General features: G+C 47.4%; 1 long non-coding RNA gene and 1 pseudogene across 1 annotated transcript in view; one reads left to right on the top strand and one right to left on the bottom strand.

Annotated features, from left to right (window-relative positions):
* LOC147009008 (uncharacterized) overlaps positions 1 to 22,024 on the top strand; it is a 101,268-nt gene that overhangs the window by 22,907 nt on the left and 56,337 nt on the right. The window lies entirely within an intron of this gene.
* Positions 10,151 to 10,291, bottom strand: LOC147009009 (signal recognition particle RNA; annotated as a pseudogene).

Below are 22,024 nucleotides of genomic sequence, written 5' to 3'. Positions count from 1 at the left end.
ACACACAATTACCGTGCTTCCTCATTGTCTTGGATCGCTCACCTGCATTTTTTTCATTTTTTTTTCATTTATTTATATTTTCAGTTATGGATGTTGTTCGACGATTCTGTGATTCTGTCCGGTCTACCAGCTTCGATGTCCATCGGCACACAAAATTTCAGCTTTCTACGTCACCCAGAAGGTTCCGATCTTTAATATCAGTCAGTCAGTTAATCAGTGGTTGGAAAGAGCTATATATATATATATATATATATATATATATATATATATATATATATATATATATATATATATATATATATATATATATATATATATATATATATATATATATATATATATATATATATATATATATATATATATATATATATATATATATATATATATATATATATATATATATTGTTGTGGTTACCAAATTCGCAAACCACCATTCAGGTCCCTTAGGTGAGATATCTCGGTAAGTATATGTGTAGTTAGGCCCAAACCTGTTGTCTAGTGGGAATAAATGTTATTCATGCGTGCTGCGACTCTTCAGGATAGCCGTTTTTCTTTTACTATCTTTATTTTGGACCAACCGCCATTGTTACCACCACCAACCACAACATCAACCACCCACCGCGGCGCCGCTTCACGTCACACCTCGCAACCGTCGCATCGCCACCGTTCTTGCGCCGCTTGTGGGTACCGGTGTTGGACTCGTGCAGGGCGCGCGCCGAACAGCGTGTACAAAACCACGGATTTTCAGCTCCAAAAACGGATCAAAAAGCATTCACGCCCACTTTTTCTCGGGCCAATGGGGAGCGAGGTGAAAGGTCAAAGGCAGGGGGTCAAAGATGAGAGAGCGAAGCCACGGGGCTTATATAAGCGGCCGCGTTCGTCAGTAGAGGAGAGAGAGTTAAGACTTCGCGGGCGGTGGAGTTGGGAAGAAGAAGCAAGAAGGAGTTGGTCGTCGTCGTGTGCGTTGGAGTCGGAGCGAAGGGGACGGAGCTGTGGAGAGGCGGCGAGGGCAGACGAGGGGGTGCTCGCGTCGTGCCGGGAGCTGCACACCAGGGAGGCCGACGGCGCGACCTGGTCGAGGTGGAGACGCTCGTCGCGGGACTCGAGGCAGAGTAGAAATCCTCTATACCCCGAGCATCAGCAACCCCCTCCTGTTTCCCCCCGCGCTGAGATAGTGCGACCAAGGGGGCCCCTTTCCCACCCCCTACCAGACACTGCCTGCGAGGCCCGCGGAGTTGAGGCACCATCGCCGCTCCGCGTCTCATCACCAGACGGGTAGGCCCGACCCGGTCTCGGCCTCAGGCCCGCCTCATCCTTGAGGGTTCTCTTTTCTTTTTCTTGGTTTTGGGTATGTGTTGTCGGCGCCGTCTGTGAAGTAAAATTGTATAAGTGTTGCCGTGTGCTCGCGTAATCGGTATTAGATCTGCATTGTCGCATTTGCTTTTTGTGTAAAATTGCATTGTGTTTCTTTTCCTTTTCTATGTGCTTTTTGTGGAATTGAATATGTGTGCTTTCCGTTCATCGCGAATAAATGTGCTTTGTGTTGAACTGTTTCCCGCTTCGCTTCGTCATTTCTTTCATTGAATCCTCATCTTGCTTCACGTAAAGGGTTGGTAGTGGGCTGAATACGCCCGATAATTAATCGAACCGTCGAGGCCGACGATAACACCGCTCGGTTATCCCGATAGTACGGAACGGGTCGCTTAAGTGGCCCGTGTCCGAAGTCGACCTGCGGCGAGGTGCGATCTCCCGGTCTACCCTCCGTGTGGGTACTTAGGTAGGTCGAATTTGGCGAGCAACCCTATCCCACGCGGGTGCCGATTGGCTCGATCGCGGTGAGACCGAAAGGTCCACCCGTGACTGGTTCCCGGCGTTAGTCCGAGAGGGTCACGACTGGATTGTCCGTCCGGTGGGCGACGTGCTGCGATTCGAGTTACGTGGCCGTCAGCACGCCGGCGGGCGTGAATCCGTAACACTGGTGTCAGGTCGTGCGATACAAATTCATCGCCCTCCTCGCGCACTGGTATTGGAGAACGGGACAACGGGCTGTCCTGTCTCCGGCTAAATTCACGGGAATCGGTCCAGGGGTGAGAGAAGCGACCCCCGATTCCCTCCAAATTCCGAGCGAGCGAAATTAACCCTTTAAGAGAAGCAAGATGGCGTCTCAAGGCGAGCGGGAGCCGGGGGTATTAGAAATGGATGTAGAATGTGTAGAATCCACGGCTCAGGATGGAATCCCCGTGCAGGAAATGTTGATTGTGCAGGAACACGGACTCGCCCAACTGAACCCAGAGCCCGAAAGAGGTGCGGCAGCGGCCACAGTGTATGACACCTCCCCTCCCCCTCTCCACCAAAACCCTTCCCCAACCCCTGCCGAAACGGCTCACTCAAGCGCACCCGACATGGCCCAGCTATGCGCCATGCTGGCGGCAATGACAGCGAAGATGAATGCGAACATGAACAAGCAAATGGACGAAGTAAAAACGAGGATGGATGCGAATACACAACAAATAAATGCGGATATGAAAGGCATGAACGAAAAGATGGATACAAATACAAATGAAGTAAAAACGAGGATGGATGCGAATACACAGCAAATGAGCGGAATGGAAGCAAACATGAAGGAAGAAATGAAAGAGCAACGGGGTGAGACGCTGAACATGGGCCGATGCCTGCAGGCGTGCATGAAGGCCGTGACCAGGGAGATAGGAATGGCGACTCCACGTGTGGGAGCAAACGAGCTGGAAGGGGGTGCAACGGCTGACAGGCCCGCGGTGGAGGCGGGTAAAAAAATAATTCGGGGGGCGTGTTGGGCGAGGGTCGTGACAGAGGAATCGACGGTGACCAAAAGGGAAAAATTAAATGGGGAGACCAAAATGTGTGAGACGAGACACGAGGTGACGACAACAGAAACTTATAAATGTATAGAGACACGGGAGACAGAAAAAATAGAGGGAAGACTACACGGTGAATTGGACAAGGTTAGTGACGCACACACACACACGGAGGTAGTGGAGGACCATGAGGTTGAGCTGGTGGACTGGGTAGAGACCCAGTGCGAGCACCTGGATGGCCTCCTCCAGGAACGAGGGGAGGGAGTATGCCCCCTTGAGGCGAGTCACGACCAGGTGAGTTCGGTCGTGCTTTGTGAGGTTGAGGGGAGGAGTGCTGTGGACGGGTGCACGGAGAGCTTGGGGGGTATAGAGGCCCCGGAGACCCTTGTGGGGACACGAATCCCCAGTGTGGTTGTCCCTGTGTGTGTGGTGCAAGGTGTGAGTGCGTCCCCGTGTGTGGAAGCGACCCCGTGTGTGAGTGGTGTGGTGGCGATGGTGCCAGAGTACGTGCTTCCCAGCACGCCGTGTGTGGGTGAGGCACCGTGTGTGAGTGAGGCCGTGTGTGTGAGTGAAACGGCCAGTATGAGTGAGGCACCACGTGTGAGTGGTGTGGTGGCGAGTGTGCCGGAGTGTGTGCTTCCCAGCACGCCGTGTGTGGATGAGGCACCGCGGATGAGTGCCCTCGCGTGTGTGGGTGAGGCACCGCGGGTGAGTGCCCCCGCGCGAGTGAATGGAGCACCACGGGTGAGTGGTATGGGTTATGCAAGGGAGACCGTGTGTGTGAGAGAGCGGTATGAGAGGGAGATGTCGGTTGGCATGCGGGAGCACGCAGCCGCGTCTCCCGGTGTGAATGTGATGGAGTGGAGTGTGAGCGTCGTGACACGCAGGTGTGCGTGGGTGGAATGGAGACTACGACGGCGACATGTAAGGAAAGAAAGCCGAGTAGCGGCTGTAGCTGTTTCGGGGACCGTGCCGGGTTCACCCAGCAGTGAGCACGAGGTTCGTGCTGTGCAACGCACGAGACCACCACGTGCTCGCTTGCGAGAGTGAAGTCCCGGTCCGGAAACGCACGCGGTGGATTTGCCGATCCCGCGGACGGACAAAGTTTAGGCAGGATAACGGATTTGGACCGGACGGGTTCTCCACGCGATCGTGTGTGTTAAGCTCCAACGGGCAAAGCACATGTGTTCGCGTGGGGAACCCCTCGAGACGTGGGGCTTGTGTTTTTTTTTTTATGCGCACGGTGACGTCATGGCTGCACGTGTGGTTGGAATCCGGCAGGAGGGGTATCCCGGCCGGATGGTACCGTCCAAGGAGGGACGAGGAACACGTGCAGCTGCATGACGTCACGGGCAGGTGAAAAGTGCGCGAGCTGAGTTACCGCGCTGGTGCTGCGCATGTAAAGGAAAAAAAAAGAAAAAAAAAGAACAAGCCTCACTTTCGGGTGCACAGGATTCCTGGGCAAGGGGTGGAAGACCCCCTTGACCTACAGCACAGGATGGAAACTAGTTAGGGGGAAGGGTTATATTAGCTTAGCTAGACCGACTTCATGGGGCAGGGGTAAGTCCTCATGGAGTCCGTGGAATGGATTAGGTAGAGGGATTTAGTGAGCTTTAGGTTGGGAAATAAAATGGGATTATTTGAGGACATGGACAGACTTGTGAATGTGTAGAGGGGACGTAGCTTAGCTACGTAGTGTTAAAAGGAATGTGCTATAGTGTAAGGGACGACGTGGGAGCACGAGTTAGTTAGGGGATGTAGTGAGGAGGATGGCAGAGTTCAGCGGTGTGTGTGTTGAAGAGTTGTGGGTTGTGAGGTGAGTACTTGGTGAGTGAGTGAGGCCAGCGGGTCTGTGTGTATGGAGCGAATGGGGAATGCATGGTGCGATGAGTGATTGGGGGGAGGAGTGACTCCCGCCCAAGGGACCCCGGGGTCAGAGTAAAGTGAGTTAGCTGGGTTAGTCAAATTAACAAAAATGGAGGTCGTTTTGCTGTTGGTGGGAATGTAGGCTCGAAACCCATTTGGAGGGGTGCAGGAGCCCTGTTGACGGGCTTGGGAGCGTGGCTGCGAAAGGTGAGTATCGCTGAGTGGGTACCCCGGGCACCAGGCTAGTCGGCCGCGGTAGGCCATGGGCCCATGGGGGGCCGGGATAGAGTAGTGGGCACGGGTGCGCCTGCTTGGTGCGGGGGCCCGGGGCGCCATTAGCCGCGTGGGCAGTGTTGTGGGCACGGGTGACCCTCGGAAAGGGGCCCGGGAGGCCGGCCTGCCACGTGTGCGTTTCAGGGGAGGTGCCATGGGGGGCACTCCCCGGTGTTAGGGAGCTGGTAGGCTCGGAGGCGGTGTAGTGCCCGGGGGTGCCATAGCGGGAGATTCGGCAGAGGGTCGTGCCTGCCAAAGGGAGCCACGTGTCCCAGCCAGGAGACCGTGTGAGGGCACGGAGAGAAAATTGGGGGGCGAGGCCCGAAATTGTGAGGACACCAACACAGGCGACGGGAATCTGGGTTGTTAGAACCAATAGTTTAAGCGAGAGGCGCTTGTTGAAAGCCCTGGGGTAGTTTAACAGTTAAATGGTTAGGGTAGATTAGGAGATGTACCCCTCCGCACCATCCATCCCCTCGCTCTCGTTGTGGGCCGCTGGACCCACTTTGGGTTAGATCGCCGAACTCTGGGGAGGCCATTCTGAGGCTTCGTTGGGCCTCGACACAGGACGTTAGCTCTCCCTTATTCCCCTCCGGGAAGGGAACGTAGGGGTTGGGAGTAGGCTAGGTGACAGGATAGGTTAGCCGAACAAAGACGATAAAGGGGGTTAGGGGACGATTTATAGTGGGGAAGTAAAAATAAATAAATAAATAAATAAATAAGTTGGGGCTAAATTGGGGTTTGGACAAATTAAGGGAGTGGGTATGTACAGTGACAGGCAAAGGCGATAGGTTGGGAGGGAGACAGGTAGGTAGGTCCGAGCCCGCCTTCCGAGTGGCCAGCACCACCGCACTCCCTCCACCAACCTCCACTGAACGGCAAAGGCTGGCCACTTCATCGGCTGGCCGTGTTTTGCTTCAAGGCCTGTGCCGGCCACTTCAGCCGGCTGGCTATTTTTCTTCAAGGCCTGTGCCGGCCAACTTCATCGGCAGCTGTTATTTTGCTGCAAGGTCTGTGCCGGCTGGATCGTCTGCAGCTGCTGTGCTGCAAGGCCTGTGCCATCGGCTGGCCGTGTTTTGCGTCAAGGCCTGTGCCGGCCAGTTCATCTGCTGGCTGTTTTTCTTCAAGGCCTGTGCCGGCCAGTTCATCTGCCCGCTGTGTTTGCCTGCAGCGGCCTTCTTCTGCGGGCTGTGTTTGCCTGCTCACCTTTGCCATGCCATGCCCACTGCCCACGTTCACCAGCCCCGTTCAATTTTTGCTTTGCCCCCCCCTTGTTCATTTCCATGTGCGCTAGGATCCGCAAGGCAACAGTTTGCAAGCTGCGAGAACTGCCCTGTTGGCAGCTACAACACGGGCCTGCAGTGGCGGCCCGTGCACCGTGTTTGTGTTCATCCATCCATTCGTTGTGCTCATTGCGTGTGCCACTTGAGCTGGCACGGAGACTGCATTTGTGCAGCCCATGCACCGTTGTGGTTCACTGCATTCAGTTAAAACCGTTCATGCATCCATTCGTTGTGCTCATTGCGTGTGCCACTTGAGCTGGCACGGAGACTGCGTTGTGCAGCCCATGCACCGTTGTGGTTCACTGCGTTCAGTTCAAAAGGGAAGGCCTTGGACTGCGTGTGAGCAGCCAGCCACGTTCCCTGTCACCTGCATTGTTTGAGCCAGAGACTGCATGCGAGCAGCCTGGCTCCCTGCTAACTGCTTTCTTTTTGCAGAGTTCATTGATCCTGGGCCATGGTTTAGTGTAAAATTTGTAAGTTAAGGTTAAGATGTACTGTAAATATGAGTGCGCCCCCGGCATGTCTGTCCTAGCGCCGGCAATTTTATTTAAGTCGTCCGTGTGAGTGAGTTTGTTTAGGTAGTTACGCAGCCCTCAGGTTATTTATTTTGGGGACACGAATACCATGAATGTCGCACTCAGGGATCCGTAGGTAAAATGTACTAGGGGAAAACTGCACATGATGGCACACGAGAATTTGACGACTCGGGACGAGTCTGTAAAAAGGGGAGGGGGTAGTGTTGTGGTTACCAAATTCGCAAACCACCATTCAGGTCCCTTAGGTGAGATATCTCGGTAAGTATATGTGTAGTTAGGCCCAAACCCGTTGTCTAGTGGGAATAAATGTTATTCATGCGTGCTGCGACTCTTCAGGATAGCCGTTTTTCTTTTACTATCTTTATTTTGGACCAACCGCCATTGTTACCACCACCAACCACAACATCAACCACCCACCGCGGCGCCGCTTCACGTCACACCTCGCAACCGTCGCATCGCCACCGTTCTTGCGCCGCTTGTGGGTACCGGTGTTGGACTCGTGCAGGGCGCGCGCCGAACAGCGTGTACAAAACCACGGATTTTCAGCTCCAAAAATGGATCAAAAAGCATTCACGCCCACTTTTTCTCGGGCCAATGGGGAGCGAGGTGAAAGGTCGAAGGCAGGGGGTCAAAGATGAGAGAGCGAAGCCACGGGGCTTATATAAGCGGCCGCGTTCGTCAGTAGAGGAGAGAGAGTTAAGACTTCGCGGGCGGTGGAGTTGGGAAGAAGAAGCAAGAAGGAGTTGGTCGTCGTCGTGTGCGTTGGAGTCGGAGCGAAGGGGACGGAGCTGTGGAGAGGCGGCGAGGGCAGACGAGGGGGTGCTCACGTCGTGCCGGGAGCTGCACACCGGGGAGGCCGACGGCGCGACCTGGTCGAGGTGGAGACGCTCGTCGCGGGACTCGAGGCAGAGTAGAAATCCTCTATACCCCGAGCATCAGCAACCCCCTCCTGTTTCCCCCCGCGCTGAGATAGTGCGACCAAGGGGGCCCCTTTCCCACCCCCTACCAGACACTGCCCGCGAGGCCCGCGGAGTTGAGGCACCATCGCCGCTCCGCGTCTCATCACCAGACGGGTAGGCCCGACCCGGTCTCGGCCTCAGGCCCGCCTCATCCTTGAGGGTTCTCTTTTCTTTTTCTTGGTTTTGGGTATGTGTTGTCGGCGCCGTCTGTGAAGTAAAATTGTATAAGTGTTGCCGTGTGCTCGCGTAATCGGTATTAGATCTGCATTGTCGCATTTGCTTTTTGTGTAAAATTGCATTGTGTTTCTTTTCCTTTTCTATGTGCTTTTGGTGGAATTGAATATGTGTGCTTTCCGTTCATCGCGAATGTGTTGCTTTGTGTTGAACTGTTTCCCGCTTCGCTTCGTCATTTCTTTCATTGAATCCTCATCTTGCTTCACGTAAAGGGTTGGTAGTGGGCTGAATACGCCCGATAATTAATCGAACCGTCGAGGCCGACGATAACACCGCTCGGTTATCCCGATAGTACGGAACGGGTCGCCTAAGTGGCCCGTGTCCGAAGTCGACCTGCGGCGAGGTGCGATCGCCCGGTCTACCCTCCGTGTGGGTACTTAGGTAGGTCGAATTTGGCGAGCAACCCTATCCCACGCGGGGGCTGATTGGCTCGATCGCGGTGAGACCGAAAGGTCCACCCATGACTGGTTCCCGGCGTTAGTCCGAGAGGGTCACGACTGGATTGTCCGTCCGGTGGGCGACGTGCCGCGATTCGAGTTACGTGGCCGTCAGCACGCCGGCGGGCGTGAATCCGTAACAATATATTTGTATGTATATACAGTATTGATAAATGAAGAGGTTGCCGTTTTTGGATTATTGTGACTCGTTCCGAGACGTGTTGAACGCCTCGTATAACCTAAATACTCGACAGTCAGAATAGAAGAATGCTTGGTATGAGAATATTAAATTCATCATTATATTTATATTAATTTCCTCCGATTAATTATTAACGATCAACAAAGGGATACAATAACAGCTGGTTGGTTAACAAGGATGGTTGCATGTGAAACTGTGCAGAAAGGACACCAAATTGTTCAGCACATTGTCGACCCACTGAACGTCACGCTCCTTACCCCCATTGTATCATACCATTTGTTCAGTGATTATGTAATGTCGAGCTGGGCATTGCATGTGTGAGAGCTGGAAGAGATATTTTCTGTGTTCTTGTCCGAAATTGCAGGTGCGACTTGGGACATGTTCTGCTGAAACTGAAACGCAAGAGCACTCCATCATCGGGCATAATGAAGAACACGGGGTGTAGGCCAATCAATTTATCGACTATATTACGTTAATAAATCATGACAGTAACATATTGCTTTGCACAGAGCGATTTCTATTTGGGTTAGTTATTTGAACGTTGATGCATTAGAAGATTTCCACTTTCCATAATTATGCCATCTGCTGTGCTCCCTACATCAGTATGACGGTTTCGTTTGCGTTCAACCTCAGATCGGTGTACCGTGACATTTACTGGCACACCTGCCCTTGGTGCAAGCATGACGCCAGGGCCTTACCTGCTTGTATTGATGGACCAGGTGGCCATGGAATTGGGTTCAAAAGACAAAATTCGACGTTGCACCAAAATGGAAGTCAAGAAGTAAAAATAAAATATTCATGAAACACGTTACAGTTCCTTCTTATACATATTTGAGCATGAGAGTCAGGTACACGTTCGGCCCACAGGTGGGCACCATTTTCTACAGGCCGTTGTTGTACCGCTGATGTAGTGTCCCCTCTATGTGGAATTAGGACAGCGGTTTTAGTATGCTCGCCTCCTCTTCGCGATGGACTCCGTGGGATGTTGAACGTCCACCAAGGAATGTCGGTAGAAGGAACGCTCAGTTTAACATCCATCCGAGGGACGACACACACATTGATTAACCACCCTGACTGTAAAACACCGTGATGACAATTTATGGCTACATCAAGATTCGAACCCAAGATAGACAGCTCAGAGGCGAGGGTGCCCACCTCGAACATCCTGCCAGCCCATCAACAGGTCCGAGCTGAATCAAGGTGATGTTCCTTCATCCATTTTTTTTATATGTGGAAGGAATTTTGTAAGAGTAGCAAGCAATAAGCCAAAGGGAATAGTTTAACGAATTTTATAATTTATAACTGTCTCAAGTTGCTCTGAGTTTAAATTACATTTGAGATGGCAACTTTTGAGGACAGCTGAACATGACTGCATGACTAATGGTTGTTGTTGTTCGTCTTTCGGCTGCTCCCGTTAGGGGTCGCCACAGCGGATCATCCGTTATGATCCGCATAGTGATTTAGCACAGGTTTTACGCCGGATGCCCTTCCTGACGCAACCCTGGTCGCCTCTTACGACACAGGGATAAGGATTGGGTTTCGCCATGATTCCGGGCTGCCCTACACCCTCTCATAGCACGGTCCAGCGCAGAGCTCCCGTCCTCAAGCGATCCTCCAACCCAAGCCTCCGAGTAGCCGGATTACAGGCGCACGCCACTACGCCCGGTGCATGACTAGTGGTTAACTTTAGATATTATTAGCCCCCGTTGGACTTAGTCTGAAATGGGGGCTAATCAAATTGGTCTTGATTTCCGGGTCCCGTGTGTGTGTCCGCAACAATATCTCGGGCGTGGACAGACCGATTTTATCCATTCTTACCACAAAGACAACACATGAGGGTAGCCTATACATAAGCAGATCATTTTGTTTTGCGATGTGACCAAAGATGGCCGACTGGCGGCCATTTTAGTTGGAAAAAAAACCTTATGTTGAACACGTCCTCAACCATTTCTCGGACATGCATTTCGCGATCCTATTCAAACTTGGCAAACCGATAATGAATGGTGGCTTACCTATGTGTGTCATTTTTTTTGGAGATCATATCCAAGATGGCTGACTGGCGGCCATTTTGTTACTTAAACGTGTCCCCAACCATCTCTCAGACATGCACGGTCCAATTTTGTTCAAACTTGGAACAAGTACAGTACATGATGGCATAAACATGCAGCTCACTTTATTTTGGGATCTGATCAAAGATGGCCGACTGGGCTTCAAAGATGACATAAATATGACATAAAAAACGAAAACAACGGGGGCTATGACATTTTATGTCTTTTTTACTTGTTTTAAAATAATTACTTGAAAATTGCAAATGGACTAACAGAACAAAGATACAATGTTGTCTTGATTTTACCTTGAATAAGACGACTTTAAATCGTCCTTTATATTTAATTTACCAAAAAAAATGTTAGCTTATTTAAGAACTCGAATCTACAAAAATCCTGATACCAACTTTGTTCAGCACATTGTCAGGGTGTAAGATTGGACCAAAAGTGCAGGTAATAGTCTTAATTTAAACTTGGGACACAATAAATAGATGTCATATGTTCCACCGACATTCCTCCGAGTCCACATGAAACTTCAAAGTTACCCTCCTCAGCACTTGTGGTTCATGGGCAATACCAACAATCTGTTGGAAGGTGATGTCATCTCGGTGAGGCTACAATCGATTATCTGCTGTGGATTTGCATAACCTTAGAATCTTGACATCATGCCTTCTGCACTTTTCCTTGTGTGGTCCAAATCCTAATCAAAGTAGAAATGACTTCCCATTGTTGAGGAAGTACCTCACCAAAAAGAACACATTCTCCATGTCCTCACTGAGATCAAATGGCTTAATTATTTACAAGGAAGAGGGGGGCTTCACACCTTTCTTGGAGATGACATTTTTGTCCTCAGGATCATCAGTCAGGTTGCTTTCATCTTCTGATGTTTTCTCTAGCTCGGCAAAGTATTCTTCAGTATCATTTATGGATAGAGTAGTTGGAGGAAAGATGCACCTGCCAGTAGTTGTACAAGTGATGGGGTGGGGCAACCTTTCCCCCAGGTAAGAAAAAGGTAAAGGTGGGACAATCAAAACATTGCAAGTTTATGGAGGAACTGCAATGAGGATTTGTAGGTATTGCTGATCTGCTGTCGTCTTTTGGCTTTTAAAAGGGCCATGGTCTCATGTATGAGACATTCGATGATGAAAGTGATCCAATGCTAGCTCTTCCAAAATCGGATGTCTGCCACACAAAAGCACAAAGGCTGACTCATTAATTTTTATCTTATTGAACACCAATGTTAACCTTGCTAATATGTGTAATAAAGCAAACGTGTGAACACCAGCAGCCAATCATTGGAGTTTTTCCAGAGAGCCAATAGGCGTAGAGGAAGCTGGAACGTTCACGTCACCTGAGCTCGTCATCCCAACATTCCCCACACGTCAGAAGCTCATGCACTCTTCCTTTCAAGCATGTTCTTCTCCACAAGTCACCTAACACATCAATATTTAATCGTGACTTTTATTTTACATCATCAAGACAATTGAGCAAAGTGGATTTCGTTTGTTTGGTGAACAACCACGACGAAAACAAACGAGTCTACAATCTACTGTCCTCCTCAATATCATCGACACCATTTCATATTTGCGGGAGGCTCGACGCCAAGGGACTCTTCTTCGCTAACTGCTGGAGAGACAAGGGAGGATGTAATTATCAACCGGAATTCATTTACAACACGTCATTGCGTTTTAAAAGTGAGTGGGATTTATTTTGTTCTGGTTTTCACACCATTATCATAACCAGCACAATGTAAGGAACTATCACCAGATAGACCAACGCGGTGCAATGTACAGGTGTTTCAAGCCAGGAAAAACCAAAGGTGGCTCTCAGCATAATGAAGTCTGACAAGCAGAACATTTACAGTGTGTGTACACTTACCCTGGGTATACATTTACCCATGGGTGTACATTTACCCTGAATGTACATTTACCCTGGGTGTAAATGTAACACTGACTGTAGAGACTGAGAGAGAGAGAGAACAAGAGGTAATCAGAAGGATGAGTTTTACCCGCTCTGATTTCCACATTACACTGATTACAGGCTCACCAGGCATTCGATCAGCTTCAAAAGAGCAATTCCACCAAACCACTCGAGTGTTTGGATGCTGACGGTCTGCCAACTGAATTGACACCTGAGTCAGGTGAATGAGAACTTCCCATTATTTGTTAACATTTTTAAATATTCTATCCTCAGCGATGAAGAACCTTTACCGAGGTTTCCAGCAATCAAGTCATCGATGTTGAGCTGCATCTTGGATAAATGTTGTTGTCACCGTGCCAGGAAGAATTGTCGAACGTGAAAGAGGATGGGGCAAGATGCCATATCAGGAGAAGTGAGGAAAGATGCCCTGCAAGACCGTCAGCCAAAGAGCCCCATGGTGCAGAAGTTCAAGATACTCAACATATCACCAGAACAGAGGATCCTAAATACGGGGAGGGATGTGGGGGATGGGATGGGGTGGGGGCTTCTTGCACCACTTTTCTCCATACAACCCCTTGTATCCCTATTTGGCTGCCATAAAAAAAAACCATATTTTAAATTGCTTAACATATATGGCCATTGTGGAGAGATAAATAAGTATGTTATTGATGTGGAGACATGCTGTAGGGCACATAAGCTGAATTGTGTTTATTTGTCCTCATGTTTCCTTGTATTAATTCTGTTGAACTCATTTTACATAAACTGTTTAATCAACATGCATCGTTCACAAAAAGTTAAATATTTTTTAAATTTAACAGATACTCAAATGGAGGTTATCATTTTAATTGAGTCTTCACAGTGAGTACATTGTTGTAGTTCCTAAGAGGTTATAGTGCTTTCCTGACCCAAGTCTGTCCATGTGATCCCAATCACAGTCGAATGAATCCATTTCAGGCAGAATTACTGTCTTCCTGTGCAAAGTGCCAACGTACTTGCATGTGTCGATCATTCGACATGTACAGTGCCTTCAGAAAGTATTGACGCTCCTCGACTTTTGTTACATTTTGTTGTCACAGCCTGAATTTAAAAGGGCTTAAATTTAAATTTTGTTTGTCACCGATCTATTCAAAATACCCCCATAATGACAAAGTGATGAAAGAAACAAGAAAGGCAACACATCTACTGTACATGGATGATCGAAAAGTCTTTTCCCAAAATGATAAGAAATTGGCAGATCACCTAAAACTAGTAAAGCGGTCCTCAGAGGGTATCCACATGGAATTTTGTCTTGACAAATGTGCCAAATGCACATTTATACAAGGAAAAACAAAAACGACAGCCAACACCTGTGTCGATCAAAGTACAACAATGCAGGAACGAGAAAACGAAGCATCCTACAAATACCTTGGAATAGAAGAAGCCCCCCAGGTACAACACAAAAAAAAATGCATAAAATAATCAGCAAAGACTACCTACGCAGAATAACGCTGATTCTGAAGTCATCCCTCTCCCCAAGAAACAAAACCAAAGCTATAAAGCACCTTGCGGCGCTGGTATTCCAATATAGCTGTGCACTGAAAAACTGGTCACAATTGGAGATCAACGATCGAGACACCAAACACAAGGAAACTTCAAACTAATCACAAGATGCTCTACAAAAACCAATGCATACCCAAGGCTGTACTTAGCGAGACAAGGAGGAGTTGGTCTGATGGAGCTGAACCAAGTGCACAGAACATCTTGTGTCGGATGAGCAGAGGATGTGAAAAGCTCAACAGATTATCGGATGAGATTTGTACATGAGCAAGAAAACAACAGACCAGAAGAGGGATCCTTAATCAATTTAGCAACAAATTTCCAAAAAGTGATGGATACTACACAGGAAAACGAAACAGAAACAAACACAGCTCCAATGGTTGCAAAGAAAAAACAGGAAAATATGAAAAAGAAATATCAGCAGATATACTCTGACAAATGGAAGAATGACAAAAGAGCAGGTAAATTAAAGAAATAACTTGACAGGACAGGGATCAACAAGGAAGGCTCTTTGGAATGGCTAATAAGAGGTCAAATTTGTTGGGATGGAGAGCGAATCATCATCAATGCCCAAGACCAAGGACATTGCACCAATGCCTTTAATAAAATGTCGGTATTGAGCCAATCAGATAAATGCAGGTTTTGAGGGATAGAAACAGAAAGTGCCAGCCACCTCCTTTCGGGATGTAAAAATCCCATGTCAGAACAGCTGTACACAGAAAGACATGACAGCGTCTGTGGAGTAATCAACTGGCACATCTGTCAACATTTCAACATCCCAGTCCCAGAACAATCACAGAAACACAAACCAGATAAGATCCTTGAAAATGAACATATAATGTTCATGTATCACAGAGAAATAGTGTCCCCATCACAGACCAGATTCTGATATACACCATGTACATTCGACCTCTGTTGGAGCTCGCGATGCCTGGTGTTGACTTAATGGTTAGGGTGGTGGCCTTGGGATCCGAGGATCCTCGGATCCTGAGTTCAAATCCCACTCAGCTGTTGAATTAATACCAGGTGGGGTTTACTCTGCCTGTCATCCTTCCGAGGTCAGCAAAATGAGTGCCAGCTTGCTGGTATCCTGTGTCGGAGTGGCGACCCGTCCAGGATTGTGCCCAATAGCCAAGGAAACTGCTTAGGCAGCACCAACGCTCTGCACAAGGTATGGTCCCAATGGATGGAGTTTGCTGCTCCTGTGTGGAGCTCTACCCTGACCGCGAAGCAGTCACAAAGCATTGAGCAGGTACAGCGAAGAGCCCTCCATTTTATCACATTTCCTGAGCCATCCCATGATGCTGATCTCCTCTGTGCCTATAACCTCCCTTCACTAGCGGAAAGAAGAATCGCAATTCTAACTCTCTTTGGCAAGTCCCTTATTGTTTCTAGTTGTCATCGAAACATAAGCCCATCCAATCGCCAACACATCACTGGTCTTGGTCGAAGAAACTCACATCATCTACAAATTCCAAAAATCCAAAGTAAAAGATGTAAACAATCAACTGTCCCTTATCATGCTCACACACTACCAACTTGTCTATGAGATTTCTACATCATTGCAATACGACTTGCCTGTTCAGAAGCCTCGTTTTGGGGGAATTTTTGTTGTGCCATTAGTCTGTTTTGTCTTTGTTGTTATCAGCCAATTATGTTTTTTTGTTCGCATTTATATTATACTCTATTACTTCTTTGAATGGTATTAATTTCGAGGTAACAGTGTCAATCAAGTGTTTGTTTGTTTTTTTTTTCTCCCTAATTTGTCAAGTGTATTTTGTATTAATAGCATATATTTGTAAATTTTTTTTCTTTTTACATTGTAAATATGCCTTTTAATTCTTCGGACTTCTGTCATATCTTTGGCTCATTTGAATAAAACCGAAAATTGATTGATTCATTGATTGGAACAGCTGATACACCTCAAATGGGTGGCTGAAAGTGACCAATTATGGACAAGATTGAAGACATTAATTTATCTCTGAAATAACCACACTGAAAATGTCACACATTGTTGTAGTTATGTGAAAATGGCACTCTCCCGAGGCAGTTATGTCATTAGTATTCGTTTTAGATAGCCCTTCCCTTATGTGTAGTGGGTTTATCGGACAATATGCGTTGCGAGGGCTTTAGGTAGTGTTTTTCTTTCCATTCTTTACCCATCTGCCATTCTTTACATTATTTTTCTTTGCTGCACATACGATCCTCTCCTTCCTTCGTGCATACATGCTCACCAAGGAACATAGCAGCAGGGGCAGATCATTTGCATGTTCGCGCCATTTCCCATTCAACCTGCGTGCCATTATCCAACAGACGTTACACCTCAGACTTCACCAGACTCGAATCCCAACGCTGCAGCATTTCTTACACCACCACGCCTTGACAAAAATCACCACTCCATCGGTCCACAACCCAAGCTTGCTTACCTTCACCATTAACAGCCACAATGAACGACCGACCACCTCCATCATGAATCGCCAAACTACAACTGCTAAGCTACACCATTGCTGCCATTGCTCAACCATCATCACCACCGACGTTCACCACTGACGTTCACCACCTCCCTCTGGACTGGCAAGAAATGAGGGAACCTGACGCATACTAGTATATTCTCGGGTGCCTGGGTGTTCTAGCATCAAACTTGGAGCACAAGAGTGCACAAGACTCCATTTGATGTCATGTGGATAGCCCAAGTACTCTGCTCAATTACGGCCCTCATTGGTGACCCTCATCCTCATATGCGGTGACTTCAATTGCCATCATGCCAGTTGGCTGGGTGTGTGTACCTCTCTCACCTGCCATGGCACTTCAGCAAAAGGACTTCTGTGACTGATTGGGACTGACACAATCTGTCAACTTCCTAACCCTGATCTCAACCAACGGTACTCCACCTCTTCTGGATTTGATTTTGACAAATTTTCCAGAAAATGTCTGCTATTCTTCTTCTGTTCCAATCGGTTCATCTGACCATATGCTTGTTGAAGTGGTCATCTCTCTGGCTGTTATTAGAGAACCACCTCAGCACCGCTGAGTCTCACACTTCACTCAGGCCGACTGGGAGAGTCGTCAAGCAGTCATCAAACATCAAACCTCCAGACTGGTCTCCTATTTAATTTGGACTCTCACTGATATCAAATCATCCTGGGAATTTTTTCAAATAAATTTTCTTTCTCTCATGCACAGATTTATCCCATCTCGTCTTCAGTTGTCATACCCTTCCTCCCACCCATGGTACGCTGAAGCTTGTGGTGGGGCTATCGTCCTCAAAGAACTTGTCTTTGTCTCATGGAAGGCAAACCAGGAAACGACATTTTTCTCATTTCAAGTCTGAACTCTCAAACCTCTCTCCCTCCTCAAAATCTTGGTGACGTCTAATCAAATCTGTTTCTGATGTATGTTCCCCCTCCATCCCTTCCTTACCTCAAATGGCTGCACAGCTGACACTGCGTACGAAAAGACTGAATGCCGAAGTTCTGTGTTTTCTTCTAAATCTTGTGTCCAAAACCAATTGCTTTCTAAACCCACCTTACCTCGTCCACTCAGGTGTTCCTGGACTCTGTGTCCTTTTCTCCTGACAAGGTGGAGAGCTTGCTCTCAAACCTCGGCTCTGCTTCTGCAACTCGTCCCGATGGCATCAACCCTCGTGTCCTAAAAACCCGCTTTGCTGCTCTTGCTCACCCCCTCTCTGTTCTGTTCATGCTCCCCCTCTCTCTGTTCCATTCACCCTCTCATTTACTCAAGGTCATCTGTCATCTGCTTGGAAATCAGCAAGCATTACCACCCTGCATAAAAAAATGTGCAAAAACAGATCCCTGCAACTACAGACCAATCAGCCTGCTCCCAATCATCAGCAAGGTTATGGAATCCATCATTGCTTCTGACATCAAATCCTTCCTCTTCTCCAATGGTTTGATTTCTGATCTCTTTTGCTAATGACTCCAACCTCTGCCATACCATCCCTCATCCCTTTGATCGGCAGGCAGCAGCCTCTTCACTCTCTGCAGACCTGGGTAAAATCACAACCTGGTCAATTACTTTGAACATGTCTTTTAATCCTGACAAATGTCACACCCTCACCACGTCTCTCTGAAAGGACCTTCTGGAACCCCCCTCCCCCCCAATTTACTTTCTCAACAATTCCCTTGAAGAAGTCCTTTCATTCAAGTTTTTGGGCCTCACTATCTGCCACAATCTTTCCTGAGAAAGCCACATTTCCAACGTGGCCTGCAAGGCCATTCGTTGACTGTGCGTCCTACATCATGCGAAGTCCTTCCTTGGCACACCTGAGCTTCTAACAACTTATAAAGCTTTCATCTGCAGTCTGATTGAGTACCGCTTTCCCCTCTGGAGTGGTGCTCCTGCACACACCGAGCTCGACTTCATGCTGTGGAAACCAATGCTTTTCGGATCATTGGTATCTTCAGCAATGAAGCTGAGTCTTTGGGTCTGTCTGAGATATGTCCCACACATATTTCCGCTGCGCACTCAAGATCCGCCCGCAACCCCCTTCTGGTGAAACTGCCAAAATTGAGAATCACTGCTCACCTTCACTCTTTCATTCCTCTTTTTTTCCCACCTCTGGAACAAACTCCCACCCTCTCTTCATTCCCACGCTTCCCTCCAGATCTTCAAAACAGCTGATCACCACCACCTCTTATCTTCTCCCATCCAACATCTTGAATTTTTTCTTCCCCCGTTAATCCACCCCAAACTCACCTCCTTCAAATTCCCTGTTTTCCTTGCTGAAAGTCCCTGTAGTGTCCGTCTTGTATACTCCGTGTTCCCCGCCCCATCCCTCTCCCTTCTACAGATCTCCTATTGTGTCGTTTCCATTATTTTGTGCTTCCCTCTCCCACCCCTCTTGTCTCCTGCCTTGTTATATGTTCTGCACATTAGCTCTTACACGAGCCTTGACATATTATGCAAAAATAAAAGTCAATCGGATGAAAATTGAGGATTTTAGAAATCTCACCTAAGTTGTTGACCTCAAAAATAATTGGTGGTTGAATTCAATGACCAAATATGCAAATATGATTAAAATTTCAAGTCAATCAGATGAAAATTAACAATTTTGGAAATTAGGCCTCTGTTTACCTTTAGACATCAAAATTAATTGGTGGTTGAATTCAATGACCAAATATTCAAATCCTTAGAACCCTTTAGAAATAAACGAGATGACCCGTGAAACCGATGGGTTCCCGTTGTGACATCGGTTGATGAAAAAAACAAAAGACACAAAATTTTAATATTATTTTGTGGTCAAGCTTTAACTTGAAGAAAATTTGAGCAGTTCGGCCAACAGGTTTCTCGAGCTATATCAACACATTCTCCATGGTTTGTCCTTGCACTTTACGGATCGTCATACCAAAACTTGACTGATTCGGGAATTGATTTTTTTATAATCTTTTTCGTTGCCCGATTTGAATGAAACTTGATACTGCACACCGCAGGCGAATAGTGAGTAAGGTGGCCCTAAAATGATTGCGCTATCGTGTAAAGTTTTGGCTGTATTTCGGGAACATACATACATACATCTATATTAATATTTCGGCACACCCCTTTCTTTGTTCCACCATCAGATTTTTGTTACTGCATGAAATGAAACAAGATTTGGCACATATACTAATGATATTATTGTCTTCCTTAAGAGGCCCCTCAAAATTCGTTTTGATGCATTTTCACAAACTCCAACGGATTCCATTCAAATTCGGTACCATTATGGCTTTTGGTCCAACTTCGGTCATTGGCTATAAATTTTTTCCATAACACTTCCGATATTCGAAAAAATCGATAAATCGATATCCCTTATGGGATTTTCCATTCAAATCCACTCAAGTTTAAGGCCTACGGGGGACGCAAATTTCCACTTTGCCCCGGGCGCTGTTTACCTCCGCTACGCCAAGCTGTTAGGGTTAGGGTTAGGGTTTGGGTTAGTGTTAGGGTTAGGGTTAGCTATCCTCACACTAACCCTAACCCTAACAGCTAACCCTAACCCTAACAGCTAACCCTAACAGCTAACCCGAACAGCTAACCCTAACCGCTAACCCTAACCCTAACTGCAACCCTAACCCTAACCCCTAACCGCTAACCCCTAACCGCTAACAGCTATTCAGGAAATTTGCAAGAAAGCCCGGGCAACACCGGGCATTACTACTAGTATCCTATATATTATTTCTGTTAACGTCTGTGTGTAATTTGACGTTTCTCCTCCGAAACCGCTGGCAGGAATGTTCTCCTTTCCCATATACTGGGGTTTCTTGATGTGACGAAGACGATGCACTAAATTTCTAAGCTGGAATTGGATGACAACGTGGCTTCAACAAGATTTTTAACCCATCTACGGCCGCATTTATGCCCGTTCGGTCGCCATCGCTGAACTGCTGTCCGGTAAGTGCTGCCGTCTATTCAAAAGATATGAACTCGAGTAAGGGAGTACTCATTGAATCAAACACTGAACATAAACATAACTGATAATAAATAGTATGGCTCAGAACATCAGCAATGGTTGTCAAGTTTTAAAAATCAGCGTGGAAGGAGGGGAACGATGAGCGCCAGCTCTGCCAACACGATGTACCCCGATTGGCTCTTTCACGCACTGAACACGCCCTCATAGACTGTCAATTTGTGTCTGAAATCCAACGTACTTCCCGTACTGAACACACCCTCATAGACTGTCAATTTGTGTCTGAAATCCAACGTACTTCCCGTACTGAACACACCCTCATAGACTGTCAATTTGTGTCTGAAATCCAACGTACTTCCCGTACTGAACACACCCTCATAGACTGTCAATTTGTGTCTGAAATCCAACGTACTTCCCGTACTGAACACACCCTCATAGACTGTCAATTTGTGTCTGAAATCCAACGTACTTCCCGTACTGAACACACCCTCATAGACTGTCAATTTGTGTCTGAAATCCAACGTACTTCCCGTACTGAACACACCCTCATAAACTGTCAATTTGTGTCTGAAATCCAACGTACTTCCCGTACTGAACACGCCCTCTTAGACTGTCAATTTGTGTCTGAAATCCAACGTACTTCCCGTACTGAACACGCCCTCTTAGACTGTCAATTTGTGTCTGAAATCCAACGTACTTCCCGTACTGAACACGCCCTCTTAGACTGTCAATTTGTGTCTGAAATCCAACGTACTTCCCGTACTGAACACACCCTCATAAACTGTCAATTTGTGTTCGAAATCCAACGTACTTCCCGCGTACTGAACACACCCTCATAAACTGTCAATTTGTGTCTGAACCAATCACTTCCCGTACTGAACACAATCTTCACAGACTGTCAATTTGTGTCTTTGGAAATCCACGCATTTCCCGTACTGAACACACCCTCATAGACTGTCAATTTGTGTCTGAAATCCAACGTACTTCCCGGACTGAACACACCCTCATAAACTGTCAATTTTGTGTCTGAAATCCAACGCACTTCCCGTACTGAACACACCCTCATAAACTGTCAATTTGTGTCTGAACCAACGTACTTCCCGTACTGAACACACCCTCATAAACTGTCAAGTTGTGTCTGAACCAACGTACTTTCCGTACTGAACACACCTCATAGACTGTCAATTTCAGGGGTTCGAAATCCAACGTACTTCCCGTACTGAACACACCCCCAGACTGTCAATTTTGTGTCTGAACTAACGAACTTCCCGTGCTGAACACCCTCCAGACTGTCAATTTGTGTCTGAAATCCAACGTACTTCCCGTATTGAACACACCCTCATAGACTGTCAATTTGTGTCTGAAATCCAACGTACTTCCCGTACTGAACACACCCTCATAGACTGTCAATTTTTGCATGAATTCCAACGTACTTCCCGTACTGAACACACCCTCATAGACTGTCAATTTGTGTCTGAAATCCAACGTACTTCCCG

The sequence above is a fragment of the Eptatretus burgeri genome, chromosome 18 (assembly GCF_056783735.1).
Source record: "Eptatretus burgeri isolate ZD-2024b chromosome 18, Ebu_testis_v1, whole genome shotgun sequence".
In the NCBI taxonomy this organism is placed as follows: Eukaryota; Metazoa; Chordata; class Myxini; order Myxiniformes; family Myxinidae; genus Eptatretus; species Eptatretus burgeri.
The sequence above is the reverse complement of the archived record's forward strand: the minus strand, read 5'-3'. Positions and strand labels throughout refer to the sequence as shown.